Raw genomic sequence first — 26372 nt, 5'->3', positions numbered from 1 at the left:
ATGCTATAATTGTATTGTTGTACTATGCAGTATATATTTTGGTATAAAAATATAAATAGAATTTTGCTCGTCAGTAAAGTAGGAATTTCACATTTTGTTTTAGTTTGCTCGTCAGTAGAGTCCCTTTGTTCTTTTTATTTCAGTTTGTTCGTCAGTAGAGTCTCTTTTTGTCTTTTTTCATTTCAGTTTAATCTTTGGTAGAGTCCCCTTTTCTTTCATTTTTTTATTTTGCTTGTCAGTAGAGTTCTTTTGTTCTTTTTTATTTTAGTTTGCTCGTCAGTACAGTCCAATTTATCTTTAGTAATTTATTAATTGATGCTAACAGAGTCCCTTTTCTCTTTTAATTTCAGCTTTCTCGTCGGTAGAGTCCCTTTTTGCTTTTAAATTGTCAGTAGAGTTCTTTTTCATCTGTATTATTTCTGTTTATTCTTTCTTTTTCAGTTTTCAGTCAGTAGAGTCCTTTTCCTCATTTATTTCAATCTGCTAGTCAGTAGAGTCTCTTCTTCTTTTATATTTTTAATTTCGCTCGTCAGTAGAGTTCTTTTTCATTTCAGTTTAGGTCAGTAGAGTTCCTTTTTGTCTTTTTATTTTAATTTGCTCGTCAGTAGAGTCTCTTTTCCTACTTTATTTCATTTTACTCTTCAGTAGAGTCCCCTTTCCTTTCATTTTTTGAATTCCACTCGTCAGTAGAGTTCTTTTTCATTTCAGTTTAGGTCAGTTGAGTTCGTTTTTGTCCTTTTATTTTAATTTGCTCGCCAGTAGAGTCCCTTTTTCTACTTTATTTCGGTTTGCTCGTCATTAGTCTCCTTTTCTTTAATTTTTTGAATTTCGCTCGTCAGTAGAGTTCTTTTTCATTTCAGTTTAGGTCAGTAGAGTTCCTTTTTGTCCTTTTATTTTAATTTGCTCGTAAGTAGAGTCCCTTTTGTCTTTTTATTTTAATTTGCTCGTCAGTAGAGTCCCCTTTTCTTTCATTTTTTGAATTCCACTCGTCAGTAGAGTTCTTTTTCATTTCAGTTTAGGTTAGTAGAGTTCCTTTTTGTCTTTTTATTTTAATTTGCTCGTCAGTAGAGTCCTTTTTCCCATTTATTTCATTTTACTCGTCGGTAGAGTCCCCTTTCCTTTCATTTTTTGAATTCCACTCGTCAGTAGAGTTCCCTTTTCTTTCATTTTTTGAATTCCACTCGTCAGTAGAGTTCTTTTTCATTTCAGTTTAGGTTAGTAGAGTTCCTTTTTGTCTTTTTATTTTAATTTGCTCGTCAGTAGAGTCCTTTTTCCCATTTATTTCATTTACTCGTCGGTAGAGTTCCCTTTTCTTTCATTTTTTGAATTCCACTCGTCAGTAGAGTTCTTTTTCATTTCAGTTTAGGTTAGTAGAGTTCCTTTTTGTCTTTTTATTTTAATTTGCTCGTCAGTAGAGTCCTTTTTCCCATTTATTTCATTTTACTCGTCGGTAGAGTTCCCTTTTCTTTCATTTTTTGAATTCCACTCGTCAGTAGAGTTCTTTTTCATTTCAGTTTAGGTTAGTAGAGTTCCTTTTTGTCTTTTTATTTTAATTTGCTCGTCAGTAGAGTCCTTTTTCCCATTTATTTCATTTTACTCGTCGGTAGAGTCCCCTTTCCTTTCATTTTTTTAATTCCACTCGTCAGTAGAGTTCTTTTTCATTTCAGTTTAGGTCAGTAGAGTTCCTTTTTGTCCTTTTATTTTAATTTGCTCGTAAGTAGAGTCCCTTTTGTCTTTTTATTTTAATTTGCTCGTCAGTAGAGTCCCCTTTCCTTTCATTTTTTGAATTTCGCTCGTCAGTAGAGTTCTTTTTCATTTCAGTTTAGGTCAGTTAATTTCCTTTTTGTCTTTTTATTTTAATTTGCTCATCAGTAGAATCCCTTTTGTCTTTTTATTTCAGTTTGCTCGTCAGTAGAATCCTTTTCATTCTTTTTATTTCGGTTTGCTCGTCATTAGTCCCCTTTCCTTTTATTTTTTGAATTCCACTCGTCAGTAGAGTTCTTTTTCATTTCAGTTTAGGTCAGTAGAGTTCGTTTTTGTCTTTTTATTTTAATTTGCTCGTCAGAAGAGTCTCTTTTCCTACTTTATTTTATTTTACTCGTCGGTAGAGTCCCCTTTCCTTTTATTTTTTGAATTTCGCTCGTCAGTAGAGTTCTTTTTCATTTCGGTTTAGGTCAGTTAATTTCCTTTTTGTCTTTTTATTTTAATTTGCTCGTCAGTAGAGTCCCTTTTGTCTTTTTATTTCATTTTACTCTTCAGTAGAGTCATTTTGTTCTTTCGGTTTGCTCGTCAGTAGAGTCCCTTTTTCGTTTTTTTTTTAATTTCACTCGTTAGTAGAGTCCCCTTTTGTCCTTTTATTTCACTTTACTCTTTAGTAGAGTCCCTTTATTCTTTTTATTTCATTTTACTTTTTATTTCATTAGAGTCTTCTTTTCTTACATTTTTTGAATTTCGCTCGTCAGTAGAATTACTTTACATCTTCTTTTTTTAAATTTTATTTGTCAGTATATTAATTTTACTTTTTCTTTTCATTTTATATCAGTTGGTTCCTCAGTAGAGTCTCTTTATTTTTCTTTATTTCAATTTTCTTGTCAGTAGAGTCCCTTTTAATTTTTTTTCTCAACATTTAAATTAATTGTCATTTTTGTATTTGTAAGTAGAGTCCCTAAAGGTGGTTTTAGTTGAGTTTTATATAATATAATAATGTTATAGAATTTTCTCAATTTTGTTACTTTTTTGTAAAAAGACAAAAAGGGACTCTACTGACGAGCAAACTAAAATAAAAAAGACAAAAAAGGACTCTACTGACGAGTAAACTGAAATAGAAAAGAATAAAAGGACTCTACTGATGAGCGGAACGAAATAAAATGGCAAAAAGGGACTCTACTGACTAGCAGACTAAAATTAAAAATGATAAAGAGGACTCTACTGACGAGCAAATTGAAATATATATAAAAAAGGACTCGACTGACAAGCAAAATGAAATAAAAAAGAAGAAAAGGGACTCTACTGACTGGTAAAATTAAAAAAAAAAACTCTATTAAAAATCTAACAAATAAAACAGATTCTCCACTGACGAGCAAACTGAAGTAAAGACAAAAAGGGACTCTACTAACGAGCAAACTAAAATAAAAAGGACGAAAAGGGACTCTACTGACGAGCAAAATTAAAATAAAAAAAATCTACTGATGAGCAAATTTAAATAAAGTTTAAAAAGGGGCTTTACTGACGAGCAAAAATGAGAAAAAAGAGTGGCATTGTTGAGAAAGAAAAAGGGACTCTACTGAAGAACAAATTTATATAAATAAGACAAAAAGAGACTCTACTAACGAGCAAAATTAAAAAAAAGGAACTTTACTGACGAGCAAATTTGGGAAAAAAGTGAAGAAAAGGGCTCTAGTGAACACCAGCCTGAAATTAAAAGACAAAAAAAACTCTACTAACGAACAAATTGAAAAAAAATATAAAAAGGGACCCTACTGACGAGCAAAATTGGGAAAGAGATGATTGAAAAAAGAGTGGCACTATTGAGAAAGATTAAGAGAACTCTACTGAAGAGCTCTAATTGAAATTAAAAAAGACAAAAGGGGGCTTTACTGACGAGCTAACCAAAATAGAAAAAGCGAAAAGGGACTCTACTGACGAGCAAACTTTTAATAAACGTCAAAAATAGAAAAAGAATTCTACTGACGAGCAAACTTTTAATGAATGTTAAAAATATAAAAAGGACTCTACTGACGAGCAAACTTTTAAGAAACGTTAAAAATAGAAAAAGGACTCTACTGACGAGCAAAATTTTAATAAACGTTAAAAATAGAAAAAGGACTTTACTGACGAGCAAACTTACAATTAATTTTAAAAATATAAAAAGGGCTCTACTGACGAGCAAACTTTTAAGAAACGTTAAAAATAGAAAAAGGATTCTACTGACGAGCAAACTTTTAAGAAACGTTAAAAATAGAAAAAGGATTCTACTGACGAGCAAACTTTTAAGAAACGTTAAAAATAGAAAAAGAACTCTACTGATGAGCAAATTTTTAATAAACGTTGAAAATATAAAAAGGACTCTACTGACGAGCAAACTTATAATGAATGTTAAAAATATAAAAAAGGACTCTACTGACGAGCAAACTCAATATGACCTTTAAAATAAAAAAGGACTCTACTGACGAGCAAACTTTTAATGAACGTTAGAAATAGAAAAAGGACTCTACTGACGAGCAAAATTTTAATAAACGTTGAGAATATAAAAAGGACTCTACTGACGAGCAAACTTTTAATAAACGTTAAAAATAGAAAAAGGACTCTACTGACGAGCAAATTTAATATAAAAGTTGAGAATATAAAAAGGACTCTACTGACGAGCAAACTTTTAATAAACGTTAAAAATAGAAAAAGGTCTCTACTGACGAGCAAAATTAAAATTTTATTAAAAAAATTAATATAAGAACTCTGCTAACAATCCAGAATCTAAAAAAAACTAAAAAACAGAAAACGGACTCTACTGACGTGCAAACTTAAAATTTGATATTAAAATCATAAAAAGGACTTTACTCACGAACAAATTAAACCTAGACTTTGGTGAAGACAAAAGAACTGTAATAATATAGAATCCCGATTTTGAGAAAACTTTTAAAAATATGAGAATTATTGTGTAACTAACTCTAATTTTGATATGGAGTATATAAAGGGACTCTACTGACGAGCAAAGTTAAATTTTCTTCTAGAAAATAGAAAGGGTTTGTACTGACGAGAGAATAAAATATCGACTTAGAATATGAAAAATTGTCTCAACTGGCGAACAAACTTAAAATTTTATCTACAAGGTAAATAGGGACTCTACTTGTTAACTTCCCGTAGGGTAAGTTATAGTAATCATCCAAAAATCGAAATCAAAAATTTTTACATTTCTCGACGTTTTGAAGGTTTCTGAACATTTTGGCATACTTCAGAAAAAATGGATGTGTGTGTGTGTGTGTGTGTTTTGTATGTCCGCTTTTTTTCGTCCACGTTTTCGGGCGCACGGATCAACCGATTTGAATGGTTTAAAAAACATTCGATTCCTATTGATAGGGAGATGTGCTGATTAGTTTTTGGCAAAGGCAGGTCCAGCCGTTACGGAGATATGGAGCAAAGAGTGCAGAAAATAGAAAGCGAGTTTTTGAGGGAACGGATCAACCGATTTGAATGGTTTAAAAAACATTCGATTCCTATTGATAGGGAGATGTGCTGGTTAGTTTTTGGCAAAGGTAGGCCCAGCGGTTCCGGAAATACAGAGCTAAATGTTAAAAAAATGGCAGTTTTTGAGAGAACTAAGTGTCCGATTTAAATGACTTAAAGAACTCTCTGCCTGTTTCAACAAAATAATTGATTTTGGAAAAAAAAAAATTTGTTTCTAATTTTTTTCTCAAAAAATTTTTTTTGTAATTTTGGATTAAAAATTCAAAAAATCACCCAAGCTAAGCACAGTCTAAGCGCCACTCTGGTACAAATGTTTACCCAAGTGCGTTTAGACTGTTTGTGTACTGGAGCACTTTTCCAATTTTGTGAAAATTTTTGAAAAATGTGCCAAGCTGAGCACAGTATAAGTGAAAATGTCGCACAGAATTATTTGCAAATGCGTTTAGGCTGTGACTATGCGGGAGCACTTTTTCAATTTTGTGGAAATTTGGCAGCTATTTTTTTTTTTGAAATTTGATTCGAAATGAAATGACGATTGTTAATGTTCTGGAGGTGATAAATTGATTTATTTATAATTAACTTTCCGTAGGGTAAGTTATAGTAATCGCACAAAAATCGAAAATGAAAATTTTTATATATCTTTACGTTTCAAAGGTTTCTGAATATATTAGCATACCTTAGAGAAAATTGACGTATGTGTGTGTATGTGCGTGCATTTGTATGTGTTCAGATACAAATTTTCGTCGACGATTTCGGGAACCGGGATGAAGCAATTTGAATAATTCAAAAAACATTCGATTCGTATTGACAAGGAGACGTGCTGATTAGTTTTTGTCAAAGGCAGGTCCGTATTTGTATAATTCAAAAAACATTTTACTTGCATTATCAAGATGAAGATTTGATCAAATTTTCATGAAAATAGGTCTAGCGGTTTCGGAGATCTAGTAAAAAAAGTAAAAAAAAAATAACATTTGGCGGTCAACAATAATCATTAGGCATTAGACATATGCACATCAAATTATCAGATATTTTAACAATAAGTATAAGTGTTTATCCGTTAGACGACGACGCGGCGCTTACGCGCTTCGATATTTAGTCTCTATGCATTTAAAGCAGTACGATTGCTTTGAAAAAAAGTTCAGAATTTCCAAAACATTTCAAAATAAATTTTTCAACAAGATGTAAGTTTTTGTCAAAAATTTATATAGTTCCTCAAAAATCTATTTTTTTTCAGAGTAATTTTTTTTCAAAAATGTTAATCTTTTCAAAAAAAAAAAAAAAATTTTGGTACGGGAAGTTCCAGCAATTTGCCTTAAGGCACGATGCCATGCGCCCCACTAGTTTATCTATAATTGGTGTAAAATAAGAAGAACAGTAAAGTTGGGCGAGCGAGAAAGACTGATATAAATGGCGATAGTTATAGGGAAAAAGAGAGACAAAGCGAGCTATTAATAAGAAGAGTAAAAGAGATAGCGCATAGAATACGGAGGTACGGTAACAGTGTGTAAGGGAGATAGACGATTGATTCAGTAAAATTGATCAGGAAGTCTGGGAACGTAAAGATACTTGTATTTATTAACTTGAATTAATTGTCGACATTGTTGTAGATTGCAATGATTTGTTTTATTTAATCCATTTATCACAATTATCTTAACAAGTGCTACTGTAAAATCCAATCACCGTGCTTATCTTTATCTTTATCTTTAAGTGACTAATTAAAAGAATTTTAATTAATTAAAGAAATTATCGTTATCGGTTGCATATGATTAAACGATGACAAAGTATTTTCTATCGAACGATTTTATATCGAACTAGTGCTAATAAAAGACTATTTTATTGCTATTTTATCTGTTTGATATTTAACTAAATTTGAACTCTACTGACGAGCTAAATAAAAAAGATATCTAGAATAAGAAAACATGGCTCGTTTTAAATTATACTGTCGGATTATGAATTTCAGGTGTTTTGATTTAAAATTTTGTCTTTCTTTAAAAAAAAGAACTCTACTAACGAGCAAAATGATAAGAAGAACGCTCGTATTAGATTTTGATAAAAATATTTTGAATGCTTTGGCTTTAGATGATTCTACGTATGATTTAAAGATAATTTTAGTTTGCTCATCAGTAGAGTTTCTTTTCTATTTTTGGTCAGTTTGCCCAGAAGGCAAAACGCCACTTACACTTAATTCCTACAATATCGATATTTATATCATAGTGTAAGAGTATAGTGCAAATAAATCAAATATAGGGATGGATAATCAGAAAAGAATTCTACTGACGAGTTCAATAGAATTCAGTATTTAAATGAATAATTAGAAAGGAACTCTACTGATAAGCAAATTAAATCTTGAATAAAATATTAGAAATGAACTCTACTGTCGAGCAAATTAAAAACCTAGATAATATAAATAAAAACAGGAACTCTACTGACGAGCAAATTAAATATTTAAATAGATAATTAGCAAATAAACTCTAGATATGAAATTAAAATTAAATTAGATATAGAAAATTAGAAAAGAACTTTACTGACGAGCTTATTTTAGTTCTTTTTTTTTATTTAACTTCGCGTAGGGTAAGTTATAGTAATCGCAAAAAAATCGAAAGTGAAAATTTTTATATATGTTTACGTTTCTAAGGTTTCTGAATATGTTGGCATACCTTAGAAAAAATGGATGTATGTGTGTGTGTGTGCGTGTATGTATGTGTATGCGGATACAAATTTTCGTCGACGATTTCGGGAACACAAATCAACCGATTGGAATAATTCAAAAAACATTCGATTTGTATTGATAAGGAGACGACCTGGTTAGTTTTTGGCGAAGGCAGGTCCAGCCGTTCCGAAGATACGGGACAAAAAGTGCCAAAAATGGTAATTTAGTTTTTAAGAGAACGGAGCGTTCGATTTTAATAATTCAAAAATCATTTTACTTGTCAAGAAGAACTGATCAAATTTTCATAAAGGCAGGTTTAGCGGTTTCGGAGATCTAGTAAAAAAAGTAAAAAAAAATGCCATCTGGCGTTCAAAAATGATCATTAGACATATGCACATCAAATTATCAGATAATTTATAGAGATTTTAACAATAAGTATACAATTTGTTAACATTCCTATGGGTTCCGTACCAATGTTTATCCGTTAGACGGAGGCGCGGCGCTTACGCACTTCGATATTTCTTCTCTAAGCAGTTAGCAGTACGATTGCTTTGAAAAAAAGTTCTGAATTTTCAAAATATTTCAAAATAAATTTTTCAACAAAAAGTCGGTGATTTTTATAGTTTCTTTTTCGAAATAATTGTTTTTCAAAAATGCTTCAAAATCGTTTTTAAGAAAATAATAATTTTTGGTACGGGAGTTCCAGCAATTTGCCTTAAGGCACGATGCCATGCACCCCACTAGTTGTCATACAAGTTCAGTTTGTGTATTTTCTACATTATAATTAAGTTTGCATTTAAGAGTTCTTTTGTTAACGGCCGAAGCAATTTTCAACATTTGTAGATTGAGTAATTTTCTAGAAATTTGTCGAATATTTAATTCAATTTGGATGAACAGTTGGAAAATTACAAAAGATGCAATTTGTGAACTATAAACAGTACAGTAGGTTAAATATTAGTAAAGATTTTATTGGTCCTTTAAAGTGTGTTAATAAACTGAATTAAAAAACTCAACAAACAGAAATAGTTTCATTCAAATAGTATTTTCAGCAAAAGATTATTTTCAATGCGATTTTCAAGCATGACGAGTTATTGTATGGTGCCACAACCCTAAAATATATGATAGACATTTGTTTTTTTATTTTGCTATAAATTACAATCTGTCTCAATAGAAACACATTGAGTAATTAGTTTGACAAACAACATAGAGTTTTAAAAGAAAAACCCAGTGATTCACCTTTTATTAATGCACTAGATGATATCTTAATTAAATTTTGGAATTATATTATAGACAATTTAATTTTGAATAAATTTCCCGAATATTCTATTTAGTTTGGACAAACTATTCAAAAGTTGCAATAGTTACAAAATACGAGCTATTGAACTAACTACTATAAAATACAAATGAAGGAAATATCCGAATTGGTACAAAACAATTAGAAAATGGACTTTACTGACTAGCAAATAAAATATCGAGATTGATAATCAGAAAAGGACTCTATTGACGGATAAAATAAATATCTAAATTGGTAATTAGAAAAGGAACTCTACTGACACGCAAATTAGAAAAGGGACTCTACTGACAAGCAAACAGAATATTTAAATTGGTAATTAGAAAGGGACTCTACTGACGAACAAACTGAATATTTAAATTAGTAATATAAAGGGACTCTTTAACTTCTAGTTAAAATTCCTAGTTCTCTTAAATTAGTAACTAAAGGGACTTCTACTGATAAGCAAAATAAATATCTAAATATTGGCAAGAAGAAAAGGACTCTACTGTCGAGTAAATCAAATATTTAAATTGAAAGATATTTTTAGCTAGAAAGGGATTCTACTAACGAGCAAATTAAATATCTAGATAGGAAATTAGAAAAAAGCACTCTACTGACGAGCAAATATAAATATTTCGACACAAAATTGGAAAAGGGACTCTACTGACAAGCACATTAAATATTTAAATAAAAAATAGAATGGGACTCTATTTTACAAGCCGTCGGTATAATAATATTATAATAAGGTTTAAGTCAATATTTTATAGATTTAATATAATTTAATTAATTATTAGCTATTTTATTACTTATTTATTTAGCATTTAATTTATTTACTCTAGTCTTATTTATATTCAGTTAAAATTAATTATTTCTAAATATAACTAGTTTATTTGTTGCAAGTATTTTTTTAAAAATTTAATAAGTATTCTAATAAGCTTTACAATACTTTTACAATATGATTATTTTATTTAACAAATTTTAGGTTATTTTATGATATTTTAACAAATTTAACTGTCTTATATTATATATATAGTATATACAAAGATAATTAAAGAAGGGACTCTACTGACGAGCAAATATTGAAATAAAACATAGAATGGGACTCTACTAACTAGCTGAATAAATATATATAAAATTAATTAGAAAAGGACTCTTCTGACGAGCAAATCAAACTTCTAGATACAGAAAATTAAAAAAAGACTCATTTTGGACAAACTATTTAAAAGTTACAAGGGTTTTAAAATACGAGCCACTGAATTAACTACTATATAACACAAACGAAATATAATTGTACACATCATATCTTAATTTATCAAAATTTAATATTTGGCATAATACCATATATTTCCTTAACATCGATCTAAACCCTCAACCCAGTATCGAAATCCGCATTCCCCCCACTATTTCACCTATCGTCACCGGGCCTAGTGTTATAAAAGCGTGCGGCGCGCGCACTCGCCTTCCACTGAGTCAGAGAGCGTTTCACGGGCAACAACTGCGTCCGTCATATTAGTCAAAAATATTTCCTAATACTACTTTATTGTATTGATTTTATTATAAAACGACAATAAGATAAAGGACAATCGTAATAATAATATAATAGATATATTTAAATCAAATAATATTTATATTAACTATTTTATCCCGGTGTTTGTGATGTAATTGCAAGTAAAATTGTGTCTTTTATCCTCCAGTGTGAAGTGTGTGTTTTAAACGTGATAAAGACATTTTATTTTAATTTGTAAAAGGTTTTTTATTATTTTTTGGACTTGAACTGTGCTGATTGGAGACGAAGAAGTGGATTTTTGTTTTTACCAAGGATTTGATAATGTAATTATGCTTTTTTTGTAATTATTTTGTAGTTTTTAAGTAAGGTGTGATGAAAGGTTTTTTGTGGGTTATGTGTGCGTGTGGTTTTGGTTGCGTGACGTCCAGGACTATTATAAAAATTAGTAAAACAGAAATTAATTTAATTTAAAACTAGTAGTGTATGGCATCGTGCCTTAAGGAAAATTGCTGGAACTTCCGTACAGCAATGAAATATTCGAGAAATTTTCAACGTTTTCAAATTTATTATTACAAATGCTGAAATGAAAATAATAAAAAAAATAAACAAATAATGAAAGTGCATTATTATTATTGCTATCTTGTTATTTAAAAAATAGTCGCCTAATTTTCGGAAAATAGAAAAAGTGCTTCCGTATGGTTACAGTCTAAACGCATTTGCAAACAATTCTGTGCGACATTTTCACTTATACTGTGCTTGGCTTGGCGGCATTTTCACATTTTTCAATAGTTTTATCATTATTAATTACGGCTTGCTTATGAATAAATAGATAAATAAATGCCATTTTTAAGTAAAAATTACGAAAATTAACCAAGCTAAGCACAGTCTCAGTGACAACCCGGTACAAATGCTTTCGCAAGTGCGTTTAGATTGTGACTTTACGGGAGCACTTTTTCAATTTTGTGCAAATGTATTACATATCTAACATATCACAGTCTAAGTGACAACGCGGTACAAATGTTTTCATGAGTGCGTTTAAAATGTGACTGTATGGGTGCACTTTTTCAATTTTGAGAATGAAAAATGAGGGATATAAGCACAGTCTGAGTAGCAACCCGATACAAATATATTTGCGGGTGCGTTTAGACTGTTACTGTACTGGAGCAATTTTCAAATTTTATGTAAATTATTTATAAAAATTACATTTTGAGTTAAAAAATAAAACTAGTGGTGTATGGCTTTAAACGTTTTCAATTATATTATTATAAATACTGTAACTTTCGTTATTTTTGCATTATATTGTTATATCTGAGCAAATCAAATGTAAATCATAAATAAATCAATTTATCTCCAGAACACATAAACAATCGTCATTTCATTTCGAATTCAATTTCAAAAAAAAATAGTTGCCTAATTAATTTTAATTTACACAAAATTGAAAAAATGCTCCCGTATAGTCACAGTCTAAATGCATTTGCAAATAATTCTGTGCGACATTTTCACTTATACTGCGCTTAGCATGGCGGCATTTTTACATTTTTTAATAGTTTTTCACAAAATTGGAAAATTGCTCCAGTACATAAACAGTCTAAACGCACTTGGGTAAACATTTGTACCAGAGTGGCGATTAGACTGTGCTTAGCCTGGGTAATTTTTTCAATTTTTAATCCAAAATTACAAAAATATGTTATAAAAAATAAAAAAAAAATAATATTTTTTTAATCTCAAAAGCAATTGTTTTGTCAATACAAGCATAAAGTTTTTTAGATCATTCAAATCGGACGCTTAGTTCACTCAAAAACTGCCATTTTTTGCACATTTAGTTCTGTATCTCCGAAACCGCTGGACCTGCCTTTGCCAAAAATTAATCACCATTTGTCCCCGTCATTCCGAACTGAATGTTTTTTGGATCATACAAATCGGATGATACGTTCTCAAAAAACTCGATTTCTATTTTCTGCACTTTTTGCTCCGTATCTTCGGAACTGCTAGACCTGCCTTTGTTAAAAACTATTCAGCTCATCTCCCTATCAATAGGAATCGAATGTTTTTTAAACCATTCAAATCGGTTGATCTGTGCGCCCGAAAACGTGGACAAAAAAATGCGGACATACAAATCACTTTTTTGGGGTATGCCAGTAAAATGTTCAGAAACCTTCAAAACGTCGAGAAATGCCGAAATTTTCAATTTTGATTTTTGGACGATTACAATAACTAACCCTACGGGAAGTTAATTAGTAAAATAGTAATTAATTTAATTTAAAAAAATATTTAATATGAAAAATTTTAAAATATTATTACTGATATTATATATTTTCAAACATAACAAATTTTTGCTCAAAAATAATATATTTTGTATAGTTAAAATACAAGACAATGTGTACAATTTCACTTTATTCTTGTAACTTTAGATACTTGAGTTTACTTATTTTTTACAACATTATTAAAAATTAATAATTAAACATAAGACATATCTAAATCCGTTTTATTTAAATATCTCGAATTTTACTTTTAAATATTTCTATTAAATTAATAAATTAATAGATATGTTAAATTAATAAATTAATAGAATATTCAAAGCTTTTACTAACTTTTTCAAACTTGGTAAATTCACAACAGTTATTGTGATATAAATAAATATTAGATGTTTATTACTTATTAAAAATGCAATTCATAAACATTCATTATTATAATTAAAATATATACGTTCACATATTTATTTGTATGAAATTGTAGAAAAATTGAATATTGCATATTGTGAAGAATGATGCAATTCTATGCAAAATTGCACAATGATACATTTATTTATTTATTGTATTAAACAACTGTTTAAACTACAGACAATGAATGTTTATGTTACAAGATTAATAATTGATAATTGAACAGTAGGAATTTATTTATAAACAATTTGTTGACGACTACAAAAGCACTCGGATCTTTATGAAACCTAAATTTATATTAATAAATATAGAACATAAATATAGAATAAAATAATATATATTAAATAAAGATTGTAGAATAAATTGTTACATTTGAAAATGTAGTTAAAAGCAAGTCTCAAAACTTATTTGAGAAACTACAATTATTGTTTATATTGTATGTTGTATATGATGTACGGAACCCTATTGATTTTTAGGGTCTTTAAGTATGATATTCGTAATGTACTCGTCGAAACCTTTCATTTGATACCCAACATGCTTTTTCACTATATGACATCATAATGGGTCTTTTTGACCCACTGTACTATATATAGTACGAAGCGAATTCGAATCGACATCGACTCGACTCGACTCGCTCGTGCATTTATTTATTGCATCTCTTATAACTTTTAAAACGTTCGTTTAATATGAATGATGTACTCTACAAATTTGCTCAAAATTATATAATCTAGTTATTATTTATTATTATAATACCCTACAACAAATCGGTACGCTGAAATATGGCAAAAGACAAATAAAAATCGGTATTAGAATAAAGTTAAATTAATATGGTACACAATCCTATATCATTTTAATGGTACAAAGGTTTTTGCTATGATTTTCGTAATGTGTTCGGTTTTTTTTAAGGTTTTTTACTATGATTTTCTATGTAATGTACTATTTCTTTCCGTTGAAGACATGTTCTTTTGTCAACAAAAACAACAATCGTCATTCATTATGTTTTTCGTACGGAGGCGAATCGAATTCCTCGAACAATAAAATCCGCGATAATAATAATATTATTATTATGTTCTCAAAATATTCGTTTCGTCAATAGCAAAGGCAAAGGCATTCGTAATGCGCCATTTTGCATTTTAATAAAAATATAAACAACATTGAAATTATAAAGTAATAAATAATAGTAATGGAATTATAATTGGCTAATTCAGGCGTTATCGATTTTATTTATTATTATTGTGTTTATGAGATTTTGAAATCGATATAAAAAAATATTTGCCACGACTGGTTCAACGTTCGACAGCATATAAAATTAAATTACAGAGTATCTATAGACTTCTCAGTGCACAATCTTTTCCCACGATGTGTCCAATATTTTTGCCAAATCAATTTTTGAAATCGGCACAGCCGTTTTTTGCAATAGCGATTCTAATAACATTTGTTGCGTGCTGAATAATTCATTATTCATTTCGTTCAAGAGTTATCTGGGTCATTTTTTCCATTATCTTTTTTTTTATCTTATCTTATTTGCATGCGCAACAATGCTAATTGTAAGCAAAAATAGACCAACTAACTAACTAATGTTGCAAATTTTATGCAAATCTTTCCGTTTGTACTTTGGACTTAGTGATAAATAAATGTTGCAGTAGTAAATAATATATAAAACAAAGTTAGAAAGCATTTGAGTTCTTAGATACATTCCTTAAGGATCAGAGACATGGACTCCTACCTCTAACCTCTATCAAACTAAATATATTTCTAGTATTAACAGCAGCTTCTGTGGAGCTTAGATTTAGTTCATGCAACTTGCCTTAAGGCAAATTCAAACTTATTTCGTTCAATATGTGTAATAGCTATTCTCGATCACATGTTTTATGCTATATGGCAACATTATAAATTAACTGTCTCATATAAAATGGTACTAAAAACTTTTCTAAATGCATATGTATTTGCACGATCCGGCGTTTGACACATAAAATCTAACTTCACTCATATGTTACTATGACAAATCAGAAATATGCTCTTATTTTAAGATTGTGAGTTTGAAATTTGTGCATTTTCTAGTTAACTTTTTGTAGGGTAAGTTATAGTAATCGGCTAAGAATCGTAAATGAAAAGTTTTGTATATCTTCACGTTTCAGAGTTTCTGAACATTTTAGCATTGTTTCTGAACATGTGTGAAGACAATTTTTCATCGACGATTTCGGGCGCACGGATTAACCGATTTGATTGTTCCAAAAACATTCGATTCCTATTGATAGAGACATGTGCTGATCAGTTTTGGGCAAGGGCAGGTCCAGCAGTTACGGAGATACAGAACTAAATGTGCAAAAATTGCTTTTGAGTGAACTAAACGTCCTTTGATTTGAATGATCTAAAAAACTTTCTGCTTGTATTGATAAAACAATTGCTTTTGAGGATAAATGGAAAATTATTACATTTTTTTTTAATTTTCCAAAAATATTTTTGTGAATTTGGATTAAAAATTCAAGAAATCACCCAGGCTAAGTACAGTCTAAGTGCCACTCTGGTACAAATGTTTAGCCAAGTGTGTTTAGACTATTTATGTACTGGAGCACTTTTCTAATTTTATTGAAAAATGTAAATATGCCGCCAAGCCAAGCACAGTATAAGTGAAAATGTCGCACAGAATTATTTGCTAATGCGACTTAGACTGTGACTATGCGTGAGCACTTTTTCAATTTCGTGTAAATTAGCAACTTTTTTTTTGAAAATGTAATTTTTATAAATAATTTACATAAAATTTGATAATTGCTCCAGTGCTGTAATAATCTGAACAACCTTCCAAATAAATTTGTACCAGGTTGTTATTTAGACTGTGCCTAGTTTGGATCATTTTTCGACTTTTTTTAACTAAAATAATTTCTATAATAATTTATGTAAAATTTGAAAATTGCTCCAATACAGTAACAGTCTAATTTATATTTGTACCGGGTTGTTATTTAGACTGTGCTTAGACTGCCTCGTTTTTCATTTTTTTCAATAATTTTCTCAAAATTTGAAAAGTGCTCCGGTACAGACACAATCTCAACGCATTTGCAAAAATATTGGTACCAGATTGTCACTTAGACCGTGCCGAGTATGGATCATTTTTCGATTTTTTTTTTAAACTCAAAATGCAATTTTCATAAATAATTTACATGAAATTTGAAAAGTGCTCCGGTAAAGTAACAATCTAAACGCGCTTGTGAAAACATTTGTACCAGGTTGTTCCGTAGACTGTGCATAGACGGAATTTTCTTTTTTTTTCAATAATTTTCACAAAATTGAAAAAATGTTCCCGTAAAGTCAAAATCTAAGCGCGCTTGTGAAAACATTTGTACCGGGTTGTCACTGAGACTGTGCTTAGCCTGGTTAATTTTCGTAATTTTCACTTCAAAATGGCATTTATTTATTTATTTATTCATAAGCAAGCCGTAATTAATAATGATAAAACTATTGAAAAATGTGAAAAAGCTGCCAAGCTAAGCACAGTACAAGTGAAAATGTCGCACAGAATTATATGCAAATGCGTTTAGACTGTGACTATATTGGAGCACTTTTTTGATTTTGTGTAAATTTAGGCAACTCTTTTTTTGAAATTGAATTTGAAATGAAATGACGATTGTTAATGTTCTCGAAATAAATTGATTTATGATTGATTTACATTTAATTTGCTCAGACATAACAAACAAGATAGCAAAAATAATGAATGTTACAGAGTATTTGTAATAATATATTTGAAAACGTTTAAAATTTCTCGAATATTCAGCAATTTGCCTTAAGGCACGATGCCATACACCCTACTAGTTTATTATTAAAATTTTCAAATAAGAAATCTTAAAATTCAACAGTAGTAATATGCTTTTATCTACTTTCATTATACAACAGTTTCGACTTATCTTTTTCTGCTGACGTAAAGTTTTTCACAATTGTACATTTTACGTAACAAACAGATTCCATATATAATATTTGTTCAACAATGCACGTTTGTAGAATGCATTAAAAATGCATATTATTCAAGGTTAGCGGTTTGTTGTTTCTTGGAACAATTCAGCTGTTTGTGATTTATTTTCGAAATGTGATTTAATCTCTTGAAGATGCAACAATGTATTCAGAATGACTAAAACGTGTGAAGGATATTTTATCATAGAAAAATGCATGTGAGAAAACAATCGAAAAGTTTACAAACATTCTTCAAGTACTAAATAGAACTAGTGGTGCATGGCATCGTGCCTTAAGGCAAATTGCTGGAACTTCCCGTATCGTAATAAAATATTCAAGAAATTTCAAACGTTTTCAAATATATTATTACAAATACTGTAACTTTCATTGTTTTTGCTATATTATTGTTATATCTGAGCATATCAAATGTAAATCATAAATCAATTTATCTCCAGAAGAACATTAACAATCGTCATTTCATTTCGAATTCAATTTCAAAAAAAAAAAAAAAAAAGTTACCTAAATCGTTCAACAGTCTAAACGCATTCGCAAATAATTCTGTGCGACATTTTCACTTATACTGTGCTCAGTTTGGCGGCATTTTCACATTTTTCAATAGTTTTCGTTTTCACAAAATTGAAAAAGTGCTCCAGTACATAAACAGTCTAAACGCACTTGGATAAACATTTGTACATTTTCTGAAATAAATAATTATACATTATTTATTTGTACTTAATTTATTATTTGAAGTTGTTTTCGAGAAGTTAACTTTTCCTTATCATTTTAGCGCGTATATCAAATTCCAAATATTTATTCTTTAAATCTTAATATAATTATCAATGCATTATTTTAATCAATCAATTATATATTATTTATTTCTTGTTAATTTATTTGTTAATTGACTTAGCGTGTATTTCAAATTCCAAATTTTTATATTTTTTTCAAAAATTTAGCAAAGATGATATTTTTCATGATATATTTTAAAAAATTAAATATAATTATCAGTCAATAATTATCAATTATTTTAAATTTTGACATTCATAATTAATTATATTCTTATCAATAAGAAATTTCACATTTTTTTAAAATAATTATATATTATTTATTTGTACATAATTTATTAATTAAATTAATGTACCAGAGTGGCGCTTAGACGGTGCTTAGCTTGGTGAATTTTTTCAATTTTTAATCCAAAATTACAAAAGTATTTTATGAAAAATAAAAAAATCAAATTAAATATTTTAATAAAAATTAGAAATAGGGACTGACGACCAAAATTGAATGTCTAAATAGAAAATTGGAGATAGGACTCTATTGACGAGCAGTTTAAAAATCTCTATGAAGAATTATAAAAAGAACTTTATTGATGAGATAATTAAATATCTAGATATAAGATTAGAAAAGGGACTTTACTGACGAGCAAAATAAAAATCTAGAGAGAAAATTACAAAAGGGATTATACTGACGAGCAAATTAAATATATAGAAAGAAAAAAGAGACTCTACTGACGAGCAAAGTAAACAGAAAGTCTCTATACGAGTTTAAGAGATGGATTATGACTCTACTGACGAACAAACTGAAGATCAGCAAGCAAGCAAACTATTAGAAATCTTAAATATAAAACTCTACTGACAAGGAACTTATGATAAGGATCAGAGAGATTGACTCTAAGAAAAGAAACTCTAAAAAAAATAAAATAAGAACATTCTACCTAAAAAGACGCGATAACCTGCGACTACTTAAGCGCCTCTATGAACATCAACAATAATTATTAAAAGTGCGGAAAAAAGATAGAGCATATTGTGACGATAATCATAATTATCGTCGTATTGATAATTATTGTCGCCTGATGGTCGTCAACCCCCCAGGGTATACCATCCCTACCACTACCCCTAACTATCCATTGGTTCTTGGGGTCCATCAGAGAGACGCTCCGGAGATCCTGGCAATTAAGAAGTTAGAGCCAACGAAGACGTATCCCATAGGCGAATGCCTTGGGATACGTTAGTGTTAGTGGTGTGTGTGTTGTGCAACAAGACAGGTCCAGCTTAAAGGTCAGATAATGTAAATTATAAGCGGTAGCTATTCTCCCCTCACATCCCCATATAAGCATATATACCATGATATAAGAATAAGTGGTATTAGTTAGGGAACATGACCGTATGCAAGTACGGTCATGTTCCACAAATACATGCGGAATGTATTATTAATTATTTTAATAGATTTAGTTATGAAAGTAATCTTGGTTTCATTCGTATAGTAGCTACTAACCCCCACAGGTAATTACAGGTACTTTAGCGGGCGATTGGAGTGTTGAAGTAAGCCCTTCGTAAGGGGTTGCAAGGCTAGAATATAATACTTGGCAGCCATTGCATACCCCAAGAAGGGGGCTTCAACCCTTCTCGTCACAATGGTGAAAACGCATTCGATCCCCAACTTACAAATTTTTATTTTATATTTAATAATACTTAATAAAAAACCAAGCGAGTAGCTCCCACTGTTTACGTGTTTCGGTTGTATTTTTAATGCGTTCGTAATTTTTATAGAAGTTGATAGAAATAAATCAAATTTTAAACGTCGCGCAATTTCTTTATGTGTGTGTATTTTCGTATGTGTATTGCTACATGTGTTTATCTGTAGTTTTGTTCCTTAAAAGCGCGCGTATCCTAATATTTTGAAATTATAAATCATTGATTTGATTTTAAATAAGGCGTGAGTGTGAAACTTTATTAGTTGTTGTATTTTAATGGATTTGTTAAACTTTATTATAATTTTTGCGTTTTTTTGGTGCGTTGCAAATAGTTTTGAATATTCAATAGAATAAAATTTATAAAATAACAAAATTGTATTTTTTTTTAATCGAATTCAATTTTAATTCTTGCTCTATTAATTTAATTCTATTTTTTTTTCTCCCCATTTTTGTTTTACAGTATTACAAATTATTACATTATTATGTTTGAATAGTAAGCAATAAAAAAAATAAATAAATAAAAAATTATATTTTCACATAATCGTAGATGTAGTAAGTGCAATTTTTTTACTTCATTTTATTTTTTTTATTATAAAAATCGCGATAATATATCCACAAAAATATTTTTAATTTTCTAAAATAATATTCCAATAGTCGAATATATTTTTTCTAGTAAGCTCAAATATTGTACACTCTAGCGCACATACGCGCGGTCACGCAAAACACATGGCCATTTTTCGGAGAAATTTAACTTTCAAGTATCCTTTTTTCAGTGATTTTGACCTGACCTGTGCGCGACACAGGCATGGCGTACAAGTGCAAAATTTCATACTCACACCCAGTGATTGTTAAACGGTTTGAAAATGTTCGCGCGCATAATGCATTTTGTTGTCATTTTTAACAATATTTTTAAACATAAGTACGGATATAAGTACAGATAAACACAAATAATTATAGCGGTTTTCATTTATTTTTGATTTAGTTTTTTTTTATTCGCGGTTGTTAACAAACCCTGTAATTACCAAATTTCTCGATTTTAAAGACGAATGAGGCAAGATTACTTTTCACTTTTTACGCGCTATTATTAAAATAGTTAGGATAATTTAATTAAGTTAAGGTCTACCATAAATTTAGAAAAAAAGTCTGTTTCTTATTTGTGATTTTTTTTTTTAATTATTAGTTCTGAATATTATTTAGACCAAGAAAGTTGTAGAAAAAATATTAAGTTTTCTTTACTTATATAGATTAAATAGTTAGGATTTTTTTAAATAAGTTAATTGTTTCCTAGATAAGAATTTGTGTCTTTCTTTTTTATGTTATTGTTGGTAAATTACTTAAACTCTTATGAGAGTTTAGCTAAATAATTTGTTAACTTTTTTTTCAACTAAATTCATAGGATAAGAATTTTTACTTTTTATTTTATATAGAAAAATTTAATTTAAGTTGAAAATTATTTTATAATAAATTAATCAGTTTAAAAGTTTTTGAAAGTTATCCGAACAAGTCAAGTTTTTTGTCACTTTTGGTAGTCAAGCGTAGGATTAGCAATTTAACAAGTTTTAACAAATTGCTATTATCGTTGGTTTTATTTTTAAGTAATTTTACGGGGGAGAATTAGCATAAAGACTAGCGTGCTTATGTGTAAAAGTGTAAGAATTTTGAGAAACTCACGGGGTGAGATGTTTGGCGCGTACGAAACGCGTGCAGAGAGTCAAAGTTTTTTGAGCCAGGCAGACAGTGCCGATTCGGATTTGTTAGTTTAACAAGGACTTTTTTTTTTTTTTCAAATAGTTGAAACATAGGCATGCTATTCATATCTGACCAGCTGGATTGTTGTATTATAAGTAGGTATAGAGTAATTGGTTTGTAGTATTAGTATAGTTTTTTTTTTTATATTTTAACGTCGTGTATTTTCGTGTTTTTTTTTTTTGTAAGATGATGCAATAATGATTTAGTTTTAATAATTTTGATTATGATTATTAGTTTTAATAATTTGATTTTTGATAATGTTTTTCTTTTTTTAAATATTTTCTCTCTTTCTTTTGTTATTATTACGCGTACTAATGTTGGCCTCAGTTCTGCCGGGTCACCATTGTCTGGTGCTCTATTCGCGGCTTTATCCGACCGATCCTACTAATGATAGGATTGGGATATGATTTCTTTGCATAACGATCACAACGGCTATCGCGACCAGTCTAGTTATACATCGTATGCGGCACGGTAACGAAAGGACTAGCCAACCTTCGTTAATTAGAGCAGATTGCAGGCACAATGTGTCTTTTAGAAGTCATATCTCTGCGGGCGCAGGGACACTGGTAAGGGTTTCACTCGGTCTTGCCAAGTACGGACCTGTACCCGACGGTTGGATAAACGCTCTAGTTGTGTGCGTCATACAGCTAGAACGGCCAGTGACACTTTTTTTTCGCTGTTTTTATTTTCGAACTAGTAGTTTTTTTTTCTCTTCTCCATATTTGTCTAATTCTTATTAAATTTAATGTTTTTTTTACTTCATAACACTTAGTTTTTCTATCATACGCGTAACTTCGTCACTTTTTACTGTTTTTATCCTATTTATCATTATTGCATTATCCGTTTTGTTCGCCACTTTAATATATTCGAATAATGTTTTGTTTTATATATGTATATATCGTTGTGTCGTTTTTTTTTTTAGCCGTACGTCGCGAAAGGTTTGGTTTGGTTTACGGATAGAGTTTATGGCCTATGTTACAAGGCGTTGAAGGTAATAAGAGTATAGAGGGCAATTTTAAAAAAAAAGTTAATTATGTTATGGCACCCGATTGTATATGTATCAAGTATAATAGTTTTATGTTAAGTATGAGAATGATTAGATGTAAACTATTATTTTCGTCGTGTTTTTTTTTGTTTATTGATAATGTCACCGTAAATCAAACCAAACGAACGTTTGTAGTGTATTACCGCGTTTATACCGTCGGCGTGTTGTTTAATTTTCGTGACGCCCTTTTATATGGACAAAATACGATTTTATTTTTATTGAAAATACTTTAATTCTGTCTCGTCAATAGTTATTGGCTCGTGTTTTTGACCGCCCAATCCTGATTAAGGGGTCCGATATGGCAAATAGAGTTAATGAAATGAGGAAATTGATAAAGGAAACAAGTATGTACGGAGTAGTAGAGATAGGGCAAACTTGATGTTCAGAATCAAGTATAAGTATGAGTTAGTTTATATAAATGAATATATAAACTGAAGGATCGTGTTTTTTAATTTTCAATAGTCCTTTTTCAATTTTTTTTTTGTATATGAATATACTGTAGGCAGCTCGACCGTCGGTGGACGTAGCTTTAGTCCGAGCGGCAGGGACAAGCAGTAACGCTGTCTCATGAAACGACCGGACTCGTTTCATAAGTAGTTAGATTGATATGACACGATTCATTTTTGTAGAGTAAAAGATTTCTTCGGCGTAGAAGTATATGATTGAGAAAAAAATCATTTACTTTTTTTTTTAAATATAATAATAATATAAGGTTTAGTTTTAAGATTCCCCTCCCCCTCCCTTAGATAGGTTGTAGAATTAAGTTTTAGAATATGTTAGGATATTTAGTTGTCATGTTGCAGGAAAGTTATATCGGGATTTTTGTTTGTGGAGAGTAGGTTGTTGCAACATAAATAGTATAAATATAAGTCTGCAGACTGATATCGGGAGCCATATCGGATTTACGTTTTTTTTGTTTTATGCGAATATAAGAATATTATTGTTTAAAGCTGGGCCCAGTTGTCCACGAGCGAGGACCATTGAGGTGCCCGAATCGATGGACGCGTACGGTTTCAATCGGGGAAACCGCCCTTAATCAAACCCGCAGCCGTTGAATATATGTGACAATTATTGTATGAAATTATAGGATTATTTGCGAAGGTACCTTCAGTGAGACTGGAATGGCGCCATAGGTCGCACGTCGCCATTTCCCCGCGAAGGGGGCAACCTTCGAGGGCCCTTGTGCCGAGCTGGGGAACTCTGGGTGTGTCCCGCTTACACAGGTGATTGTAAGTGCCATTGTTTTTGGGTGGGCATAAGCGGTCGGTCTAGTGTTATTATGGATGGGGCGCTGCGGGGGGAGCAAGAAGGATAACTAGATCTTAGCCCCCATCTGTGGTCTTGTATTTGGGGGGCAATCACACCAGTAGAGACTGAATTACTGTAAATGTCGCGCTCGTTAGTCATCTAGTGATTTAAGCAATCGAGTTTAGTTTAATTAATAGTAAATAATTTTTTTCTTATTGTTCATCGTCACATTAGCTATTCTTTTATGTTTTTTCACGCGTTACTCCATATTGTCCATATCATCGGGCTCATCGATTCTGGCGAACTAACTTAGATTTCGGGTTACGTATATTTCATAATAACTAATACTACAACCAAGAAAGTAGGGAACAGCACACACACATAGGTTAGGTTTGTTTTCAAGATAGCGTGCTCCGAAAAAAAAACTGTACAAGAAAACATTCTCTTTTTGGTAACATCTTAATTTTTCAACGTTAATTCTTTTTTTTCTGTATTGTAACATTATGCATAAATGCTAGTTTTTCTTTCGTGTTAAATTTGAATAACGTCGCGGTTTGAAGTTCATATAAGTACAGTTTTTTTTCTTTCTAAAACACGAACTATTAGAAAACAAAATTAATTAAGTTTAGTTGAAGGTCAAATTGACCCATATATATATTTAGTTATGATGTTTGTATTGAAGATTATGGTTGTCGATTTATATTTCTTTTTATTGAATATTTGTCATGTTTGTTATCGATTTCTTTTTTTGTTTGTTGTCTATCAAACTTCTTTATTAATAAATGGGGGAATAGCTAGTTAAGAACCGAAGACGACATATATCTGACCGAAAGCACAATTACTGAAGACACACACCCACAACTACAGTCTACGTTCAAATTCATATCAAGTGAACCAGGCTCTGGACGTGCGGCCAACAATTATGGATACCGCTACGGGGACCTCAAACATCGTTGGGAAGTAGCAACAATTTTTAGAGCCGGGGGCGGCTCTGGTGTGACAGGGGGGCGTGTGACGATAATCATAATTATCGTCGTATTGATAATTATTGTCGCCTGATGGTCGTCAACCCCCAGGGTATACCATCCCTACCACTACCCCTAACTATCCATTGGTTCTTGGGGTCCATCAGAGAGACGCTCCGGAGATCCTGGCAATTAAGAAGTTAGAGCCAACGAAGACGTATCCCATAGGCGAATGCCTTGGGATACGTTAGTGTTAGTGGTGTGTGTGTTGTGCAACAAGACAGGTCCAGCTTAAAGGTCAGATAATGTAAATTATAAGCGGTAGCTATTCTCCCCTCACATCCCCATATAAGCATATATACCATGATATAAGAATAAGTGGTATTAGTTAGGGAACATGACCGTATGCAAGTACGGTCATGTTCCACAAATACATGCGGAATGTATTATTAATTATTTTAATAGATTTAGTTATGAAAGTAATCTTGGTTTCATTCGTATAGTAGCTACTAACCCCCACAGGTAATTACAGGTACTTTAGCGGGCGATTGGAGTGTTGAAGTAAGCCCTTCGTAAGGGGTTGCAAGGCTAGAATATAATACTTGGCAGCCATTGCATACCCCAAGAAGGGGGCTTCAACCCCTCTCGTCACAATATTATCTACATCCTTATCTATTCTAAACATCTTGAACATAGTCATATGTACATATATGAATATTTTTCTAGAAATTGCATTACAATTAATAAAATATTGATGTTAACACAATTTACATTATAAAAAATTGTAGATGATTTAATTTACTATAAAGCATAAAAAAACTATTTTACATTCACACCGTTTATGCTAAAACCGCAAATTTTATTATAAAATACAATTTAATCAATTTGTAGTCGATAAAATCATTCGCATAAAATTGCAGTACGTGCAAAAATTGCAAATGCAAATTGTAATTAACTAATTCGAATCGCACACATTATAGACATAACATTACAGACATTATTATATAAACAAATGATCGATAACGAAAAAATGCGACGATTTCAATCATACCTGCGACATTAATATCAATTTAAAACTTTGAAATCAATACCAGAAAATGTATACGTTATCTGAAACGACCGTCTTTTGGAATTATAAAGAACTTGAAAATTGTATTAAATAAACACACTTTACCTTCAACTGATAAGTCTTATAAGTGTTTTATTGTTGAAAAATCCAAAACAAATACAATACATATACCATCGTATTTATAAATTTTTGTTAAAGTAAATTAAAGTAAATACTACATGTATACAAATTAACAGTTATAAATATTTCTCATAATATTAACTATACAAAAGTGGAAATAAATTATAAGAAACTTAAATACTACAAATTAATATGTGGCAACACTAAAAAAGTCGTACCCGATTAGGTAATACTTCTAGAAAATTCATCTTCAATATCAGTCTGAATTCTGTCTCACATTTATAATCAAATTTCGATAAACCTAATCTTAAAAACAAAGGGATAAATCTTTCAAAATCTTCAAAATCTACCAAAATCATCAAACAACTTCAGGTTCAATCGTTGATTAAACTTTAAAAATGTTAAAAAAGTCCTTAAAATATTATAGGCCTATGATAAATCTACTCTATATATTTCATCCGGCGCAATTAAATACAATTTGTTTATCCCCAAC

At 30.4% G+C, this 26372-nt stretch overlaps 1 protein-coding gene across 3 annotated transcripts in view; it reads left to right on the top strand.

Moving 5' to 3' along the window:
• Positions 1 to 10750: 10750 nt before the first annotated feature.
• LOC113378854 (choline/ethanolamine kinase) overlaps positions 10751 to 26372 on the top strand; it is a 51093-nt gene continuing 35471 nt past the window's right edge. For all 3 annotated transcript variants that reach the window (XR_003367228.1, XM_026619477.1, XM_026619478.1), the window contains exon 1: positions 10751 to 10934. The gene's annotated coding sequence lies outside the window, so the exon portion shown is untranslated. The remainder of the gene's footprint in view (positions 10935 to 26372) is intronic.

Source organism: Ctenocephalides felis, unplaced genomic scaffold, assembly GCF_003426905.1.
Source record: "Ctenocephalides felis isolate EL2017-DRISC unplaced genomic scaffold, ASM342690v1 CF-g0.4_SCAFFOLD_01886, whole genome shotgun sequence".
Taxonomy (NCBI): Eukaryota; Metazoa; Arthropoda; class Insecta; order Siphonaptera; family Pulicidae; genus Ctenocephalides; species Ctenocephalides felis.
The sequence above is the reverse complement of the archived record's forward strand: the minus strand, read 5'-3'. Positions and strand labels throughout refer to the sequence as shown.